Source organism: Osmerus mordax, chromosome 12, assembly GCF_038355195.1.
Source record: "Osmerus mordax isolate fOsmMor3 chromosome 12, fOsmMor3.pri, whole genome shotgun sequence".
Lineage (NCBI taxonomy): Eukaryota > Metazoa > Chordata > Actinopteri > Osmeriformes > Osmeridae > Osmerus > Osmerus mordax.
This window is the reverse complement of record NC_090061.1, coordinates 3891263-3900071: the sequence shown is the minus strand read 5'-3', so window position 1 is coordinate 3900071 and position 8809 is coordinate 3891263. Positions and strand designations below refer to the sequence as shown.

At 51.3% G+C, this 8809-nt stretch overlaps 1 pseudogene; it reads right to left on the bottom strand.

Annotated features, from left to right (window-relative positions):
• Nucleotides 1–297: 297 nt before the first annotated feature.
• On the bottom strand, nt 298–8309 carry LOC136954456 (gamma-aminobutyric acid receptor subunit alpha-6-like; annotated as a pseudogene).
• Between the last annotated feature and the right edge of the window lie 500 nt (nt 8310–8809).

Genomic DNA, 8809 nt, shown 5'->3' with positions numbered 1-8809 from the left:
TCTGAAAGCATTGGTTCCCTGTTGCATCACCAGTTACAGCCATCACAGATTATATCATCCACTTCTTTTAGATGTGTTTCTTGGGTCGGTGTGTTTGTGTGCGTGTGTCTGTCTTTAGGGCCAATAGAGTAGTGTGTGTATGTCTGTGTGTGAGCGTATATATATATAGGTGTGTGTGTGTGTCTATGAGAGCATGTGTGTGTGTGTGTGTGTGTGTGTGTGGGGGGGGGGGGTACCCAGTAGGGTTAAAGCTGTGCCTGTAAGAGCCACCTCACCCGTGTCTGATCTGAACACAGGTGGGCAGCAAGCAGGCGAGTGTGAAATGGACAGATGTAGGAAGCGGAGAATAAACGAGTTTTTGATTCATTTCTTCTGTCAGATGAAAGGCAGAAGGTTGCTGACGGTGTTTTCAAAGAGGCCCCCTTCCATCCATCCTTCAATCCATCCATCCTTCCTTCCTTTCTTCTCTTCGCCTTGTTGATCCGGTCTCATACTGCTTAGTCATCTCTGTCAGTACAGAAACAAACAGTCAGGAGATGACTACTGACCAGTGCTTACACACACACACACACACACACACAGAGGAACATGTAGAGCGCTGAGAGCTGATGCTCTTCCACGACACCCCCCCTGCTGTTCCTCCTGTTATTACAGTGCAACAGCCAGAGAAACACTCTGACAGGAACATGAGAGACATGGAGAAGATCTACTGTCCTCTCACTGTGTTACGTAACACACAGCTTCTCTTCTCCCTCCCTCCCTCTCTCTCTTACTCTGTCTCTCTCTCTCTTTTCTCCCTCTCTCTTACTCTGTCTCTCTCTCTCTTCTCCCTCTCTCTTACTCTGTCTCTCTCTCTCTTACTCTGTCTCTCTCTCTCTCTCTTTTACAGTATTTCGTACTCTCCTTCTCTTCCTATAAATTTCCTCAAACCCTCTGTGATCTATAAGAAACTCAGTGATGCTAGGGGTACATGGGGAATGTCCCTGTACTTACTGTAAGTCGCTCTGGATAAGAGCGTCTGCTAAAATGACTAAATGTAAATGTACAGTGAACAGTCTCTTCTGGAGAGACAGCAGTGAAACCCTGTCCCCTGTGGAGAACCAGGCTGGGTAGCAGACTGCTGGCATCTCAGCAGGCCTCAGGTAAACCTTGTGGAAGAGCTGGCTCCTTTGATGCACGCAACTCTCTTTTTCACCAAATGAATGGAGCGCCCGGCACAGCCTACAGTTACGGTTCCCTCTGAATGCGATGATGAAGCCGGCCTGTGCTTGGTGTCAGTACAGCGAGCAACAACACCACCAACATCACATGCTTCTCTCCCCTTGTCTACAACTCCTGGGGCTGTTACAGCATCACAAATTATTCATGTCTTTGCTGCCGAGATAAAAGTCTTTGACTAAATCTGTGGCTAGTTATTGTTCCACTGCTTCTATGGTAATTAGAGCACTGGAATCAGCCAGGTCTGGAAGGCAGCTTCCTGTGAGATACGGAGCCGTACGCTGGATGACAACGGTCAACGTTCACACAGAAGGACAGATCTCAAACCAACTAGTTGTTTTTTCCCGCCAACACTACTGATAGAACATCACAGGCTTCCTGTTAGCATCCGAATGAACACAGAAATCGTGTGCTTATTGTGATAAAAGCTATGGGGTAACCCAAACAATCCCCTAAACTCCCCCCCACACACACACACAAACACACACACACACCACCCCACTCCCTCCCACACAAATACACACACCCCACCTCCTCCCACACACACCACCCCCTCCCACACACACGTGACATACCTGGGCTTCTCCATGGTGTCCTTGCCCAGGTAGATGATCCAGTAGACCAGGTTGAAGAGGCCGAAGGCCAGGGGGAAGAGCACACGGGAGTAGTGGTCTATGGGGCTGGTCCCGGCCAGCTGGGGGATGGGGGGCACGGCCGAGCCCTGCTGCAGAAAGATGGGCACCGGGGAGCGGTAGCTGATCTCACTGCGACACACGAGTGGTTCCTCTTCTTCAGACCCTCCCTTGGGGGGTGCAGCCCCGGCGAGGTCTGTTGGGCGGGGGTGGGGGGGGGGGGGGGGGGGTTAGGGTTGGACAATCTGGTGAGAAGACCTGGTTTTCCAGAGGTTTTGACTAATGGAAATTATACTGATGCTGTGCACATAATTGAATGTATGGGGGGGTGGGGGTGCGGCTGGTCACAGTGGGTTAATGTTGGACACAGTCTGGTGAGAAAACGTGGGTTTCCAGTTTTTAACGTAAATTACATGGATGCTGTGCACACTATGTAATGTATATCTGGTTGTGAACTAGTTCATGATGGACTGTGAGAGCACATAGAGGATGTCTGTCAGGTAAAAAAAAAAAAAAAATACATGGTTGTGTGTTTGCTGCTGGCAGACACCTCTGGCCCCATGGGGACCACTCTGTGTGTGTGTGTGTGTGTGTGTGCGCACAGGCTTGTGTGCGAAAGAGTGTGTATATGTCTGCTTGCGCCCACAGGCCTGTATACACCACAGCAGGTAGGTAGTGTGTCCAAATGCCCATAGGACATGGTAGGAGATTACTGTGCTCTGCTCTCCTAGCTATAGTGGTGCTGTGCTCTCACTCTCAGGCTATTTATAACCAGCCCAACCATGAGCCCTGCCTGAGAGACGTGTCCCCCAGGCCCCACACACACACAGGCTTACAGCATTAGCATAAAGCGAATAGCTAGCTAGCTAGCTAGCTCCCAGCACAAAGAGACAAGAACATGACAACTGTAGGCATCGCTGTTTCACGTGTGGTAAGCTAGCGTGGAAGCAGAGACAAAAGGGAAGGCAGTCGGATTTAAATCGCCATTCACGCCCGCATCTTCAATTCAACTGTTTCCATGAGCCACTTCGATTATTTTGGTTTGTTTCTGTAAGATTGTTACCGAATCTGTTGTTTTACCCCTCCACACCTCCCTTTATACCCTACAGCCTTTCCCTACTTTCTCACACTCACTCTACCTCTATTGCCCCTCCATACTCCATTCTCCATACTCTACCCCTCTCACTCGGCCTCCCTCCCTCCTCCCACTCCCTCCCTCCCTCCTCCCTCCCTCCTCCCTCCTCCACTCCCTCTCTCCTCCCTCCCTCCCTTCTCCCACTCCCTCCTCCCTCCTCCCTCCTCCCTCCTCCCTCCTCCCTCCCTCCTCCCACTCCCTCCCTCCCTCCTCCCTCCTCCCACTCCCTCCTCCCTCCTCCCTCCTCCCTCCTCCCTCCTCCCTCCCTCCTCCCTCCTCCCACTCCCTCCTCCCACTCCCTCTCTCCTCCCTCCCTCCCTCCTCCCACTCCCTCCCTCCCTCCTCCCTCCTCCCACTCCCTCCTCTCTCCTCCCCTCCTCCCTCCCTCCCTCCCTCCTCCCTCCTCCCTCCTCCCACTCCCTCCCTCCCTCCTCCCTCCCTCCTCCCACTCCCTCCCTCCCTCCTCCCTCCTCCCACTCCCTCTCTCCTCCCTCCCTCCCTCCCTCCCTCCCTCCCTCCCTCCCTCCCTCCCTCCCTCCCTCCCTCCCTCCCTCCTCCCTCCCTCCCTCCCTCCCTCCCTTCTCCCACTCCCTCCCTCCCTCCCTCCCCTCCCTCCTCCCCTCCTCCCTCCTCCCACTCCCTCCCTCCCTCCTCCCACTCCCTCCCTCCCTCCTCCCTCCCTCCTCCCACTCCCTCCCTCCTCCCACTCCCTCCCTCCTCCCACTCCCTCAGTCCTCCCTCCCACTCCCACTCCCTCCCTCTGTACCTCCTCCCACTCCCTGCTCCGTACCACATCATCCTCATCCTCCTCGTCGTCGCTCCCCGCCGGCCGCCAGCATCTCCAGCTGCTCCAGGCGGGCCTGCTTCTTCAGCTTGATGGTCTGCAGCGTCGCCTGATAGTTGACCGCCGCAAACTCGATGAGCGCCGACGCCACAAAGGCGAAACACACGGCGATGAACCAGTCCATGGCCGTGGCGTAGGCCACTTTGGGAGGGACTGGCGGGCGCTGATACTCAGGGTCGTCATGGTGAGCACCGTGGTGATGCCTGGGAGAGAGAGAGAGAGAGAGAGAGAGAGAGAGAGAGAGAGAGAGAGAGAGAGAGAGAGAGAGAGAGAGAGAGAGAGAGAGAGAGAGAGAGGGAAACAGAAAAAAGGCTCTTCACAGTACAGTGACTGTGTATCCCATATGTATACAGCCATTAATAAATATATATATCATATATTGTACCAGCCACAGTTGCGTGCTGGGACAGACTCCTTGTTGATCCAGAAGGAAACTTGCGACAACACCACACCATGATCAACGGCAGTAACGTCTGGATGAGGTAGTATCCCAACTTCCTCTGCAACAGGAAGTGAACAACCTGGACAGAGTAGTGGCCTGGGTCAGAGACAGGATGGAATGAGACAAGAGAGGAGAAGAGCAGAGAGGAGAAGAGCAGAGAGGAGAAGAGCAGAGAGGAGAACAGCAGAGAAGGAAAGAGAGGAGAGCGGATGAAAGAAAAAAGAGCATGATTAAAGGCAGGGTGACGTAGAGACAGAAGGTTCGCCCTTGCTCGTCCTTGACTTAGAGCACTATAGATGTATCTCTTCGCATGAGACAGCAGATCAGAGAGAGAAGGAGAGAGAGGGGGAGTGGGAGAGAGAGAGACAGAGAGAGAGAGAGAGAGAGAGAGAGAGAGAGAGAGAGAGAGAGAGAGGGAGTGGGAGGAGAGAGCGATAGCGAGAGAGAGGAGTGGGAGAGAGAGAGAGAGAGAGAGAGAGAGAGAGAGAGAGAGGGAGTGGGAGAGAGAGAGAGAGAGAGAGAGAGAGAGAGAGAGAGAGAGATAAAGAAAGGGAGGGAGGGAGGGAGGGAGTGGGAGAGAGAGAGAGAGAGAGAGAGAGAGAGAGAGAGAAGAGAGAGAGAGAGAGAGAGAGAGAGAGAGAGAGAGAAGGGGATAGCTATGGGGGGGTGCAGAGATAGGGAAAAGAGGATAGAGTGGAAAGGGGAAGATGAAAGGACAGAACAAGAGGGATATAGTGGAGGAGAGAGAGGGAGAGAGCGTAAGCAGGCACACTGCTACAGTGTGTGTGTGTGCCTGTGTGTGTCTGTGCGTGCGTACATGTGTCTCTCTGGTATGCTAACTGGGCCACATCGCAGGGAGTGCCTCATCCCCTCTCTCTTCTTGGTGGGTTCTCACCAGGGGAACACCGTGGCTGCCTCCCCCCTCCATCCCTCCCTCCCCCTATCCAGTGTTCCTCCTCCTGTCCTTCCCCTCCCCCTCCCTCCCCACTCTTCCCTCCCTTACCGACTCCCTCTTCTCCACTAACGACTGCTCCTCCCTCCCCCCTTACACCTGTCCTACAACCTCCACCCCATCACACCCTCCCCCCCTCACTCCCTCCTCCTCCTGCCCTACAACCTCCCTCCTCCTCCTGCCCTACAACCTCCCTCCTCCTCCTGCCCTACAACCTCCCTCCTCCTCCTGCCCTACAACCTCCCTCCTCCTCCTGCCCTACTACCTCCCTCCTTTCATCCGTGCGCTCAGTAGGCTCTAAGCCCTTCAGTTCTTTTTTTAAGGCGGACCACGCGAATTAGGCTTGACCACTTAAGCTCAAGGAAATCTGTGCTCTTAGCTAGCCTGGCTGCAGCTCTGTGGTCACTGTGGGGAGGTAATGGACTGTGTTCCTTTACAGACCTGGGGGATGCTTCTGTTTTAGTCTGCCCCCTCTTCAACTCTTAGATTCAAACTGTAAGTTCAGACCACAATCTTTCATTCAAATAAGCGTACAATCAAAAGGCTGTCTAGACTGAGTCATTTGCCGCTATGTGTGCATTTTCTAAGCCGCTCAATGTACGAACCATCTAGGAAGAAAAAAAACAGTGAGATAAAAGTTTCAATATCTCGTTGTGGATCATGTTCAACGCAGTACACTATAACAAGACGTTCATTAGAAAACAAACGTATGGCTACCTGTGTTGGACTTGAAGGTCTCACTGGACAGGGTCTGTCCCACCAGATCGTACTGCAGCAGGCTCATGGACTCCTGAGGACAGTCCACAGACGCTATGAGGCCCTTCCTCCACGTGAACACGATCTCACTGTTGGTGTACGCGTCTGTGACAATGGAGACGAACGGTCAGACTGGACACACGTGAAGCAGTAGGAGACCTGACACATTGGCTCACTGGCTGACTGGCTGACTGGCTGACTGGCTCACTGGCTCACTGGCTGACAGGCTGACTGGCTGACAGGCTGACTGTCTCACTGGCTGACAGGCTGACTGACTGACTGGCTCACTGGCTGACTGGCTGACTGGCTGACTGACTGACTGACTGGCTGACTGGCTGACTGACTGGCTCACTGGCTGACTCACAGGCTGACTGGCTGACTGGCTGACTGGCTGGCTGACTGACTGTCTGACTGACTGACTGGCTGACTGGCTCACTGGCTGGCTGACTGACTGGCTCACTGGCTGACAGGCTGACTGGCTGACTGGCTGACAGGCTGACTGGCTGACTGGCTGACAGGCTGACTGACTGGCTCACTGGCTGGCTGACTGACTGGCTCACTGGCTGACAGGCTGACTGGCTGACTGGCTGACAGGCTGACTGACTGGCTGACTGACTGACTGGCTCACTGGCTGGCTGACTGACTGACTGACTGGCTCACTGGCTGACAGGCTGACTGGCTGACAGGCTGACTGGCTGACAGGCTGACTGACTGACTGTTTGACTGGCTGACTGACTGGCTCACTGGCTGACTGGCTCACTGACACAGTGGCTCACTGGCAGAATATTTACCGGGAGGATCGTAGTGAATTAGTAATGAGTAAATCTACTTCATTAACTTCAGGGGAGAGGACCTAAGGGAAAGCAGGTACCGCAGATCAGAGACAGAAGAGGCACACTCACAGCTGCCGAAGCGGAGAGGACAGGCATGGCCGTCCATGGGGAAGTCCATAAGTTTCATGGGGCAGTCTGCACTGACGGTGAGTCTAAGAGAGACATTTACATTTTACATTTAGTCATTTAGCAGACTCTCTTATCCAGAGCGACTTACAGTAAGTACAGGGACATTCCCCCCGAGGCAAGTAGGGTGAAGTGCCTTGCCCAAGGACACAACGTGATTTGCACAGCCAGGAATAGAACCGGCAACCTTCTGATTAGTAGCCCGATTCCCTAACCGCTCAACCATCTGACTCCCCTCGACACACACACACCTGTTGTAAACACAGTGCAGATCCTATTGGACTGTGACATCTAGCAGTGCTACTATAGGATCCCATTCTCCTTTTCTGAACCGAGGCAGCCCATACTGGAATTACAATACATTTACCTCACTCAGGTTTGAAGACAACATCTGTACCCTTAACCTCGTAGTCCATATTGAGGGATGCCGGGTAATGTAGTACTGTACCTCATGGTGTAGAGAACTGTCCCGTTCTTCATGATGCGGAAAAGCTTGTTGGGTGTGGTCATGTTGTGGGCCAGGGACCTTTTAGAGTTCCTGAAGAAGGTGTCTGGGGTCCAGATCTTGTCCACCATTTTGTTGTTGAGCTTCAGGATCTCAATGGGGCCCTCGAACTGCAGTCGCTCATCCACCCACATTTGGCGGAAGAACATGTCCATTGTAAACTCCTAGAGATGCCAAACTTGCTGTTAATATCAATAGAGCTTTGAGATAGAATTGGTGAAAGTTCTAGAGCCCAAGAGGTACTGAAGGACAGTTTGCCACTGTCCATGAGAAGATGTGTGGAGGTGACATCAACCTACTGCACATTTTTCACAGAATGATACTCCACATGCAACAACTCTGTGATAGGAGGCGGATATGTGTTTCAATATTTACCATTTCAACATCTGATACTGGTCCAAAACTGGTCACAAAGAAGTCTGTTTTCACCTCAGTGACCGCACCTGAACATAATGTCCAGAAAATATATGGAATTTATGATACCCTCTTGTGGCACTGCTAGGTATATGACATTCAACGCTTTCTACCGAACTGATCAAAATGTCCAGTTTACAAGTAGTTTAAATCCAGTTATTTCCTGTAGTTCTACTACATTACAGGCCTAAGTAGACAATCACTACGCAAAATAAAATGAAATTAGTTCATATGTAGGATAATTATCTAGGCGATTTAAACATTCCTGCAACAATGTACACATAACGTTGTAATTTGTAAACGTCACCTCCAGACCCAGGCCGCAGTCGGTTGTCATAACCGTCCAACAGACGGTCCAAAATACGTGTGATGTTGTCCGAAGATATACGGTCGTTTCCATAAACATTTTCTAAGCTGTGAAATATTACAAAAAAATATAACAATAAAAACATTTTAAGACTGCAAAAAACGATCGTATGAGGGTTGAGTACAACGGTAGAGGAGAATGTACGGTCTCTATGTAAAGGACTCTATTAAGGACGATAAAGAGCGGTTGTTTGACTCACCAGGTCAAAACTGCAAATATCAGTGTCCAAAAAGCCATTGTCAGCCACAGGTGTTGGCTTCTATTAACGTTATGAGCAACTCATAATCAATAAATTAATACAACAATTGTCTAGTTTTACAAACACCTTTCTTTGTCTTCAACGATCTTCACTGAGTGACTTTTTAGCGTGGGACTCGGATGAGCAAGTAATCTAATTAAAGGATTAGCTCAAGTCCTCTCTGTGTTTAGACAACCATAAAAAAATTTACGCAAAAGCGTTACTAGCAGTATAATCTTTTATGGTGTTACTCATATTTTCCTTTTTTAAACAGCGCATTCACTGATTAAAGGCTATCTTGTAACAGTTTACTATAACCAAGTTATTGGAAGTCAGAATGATCTACT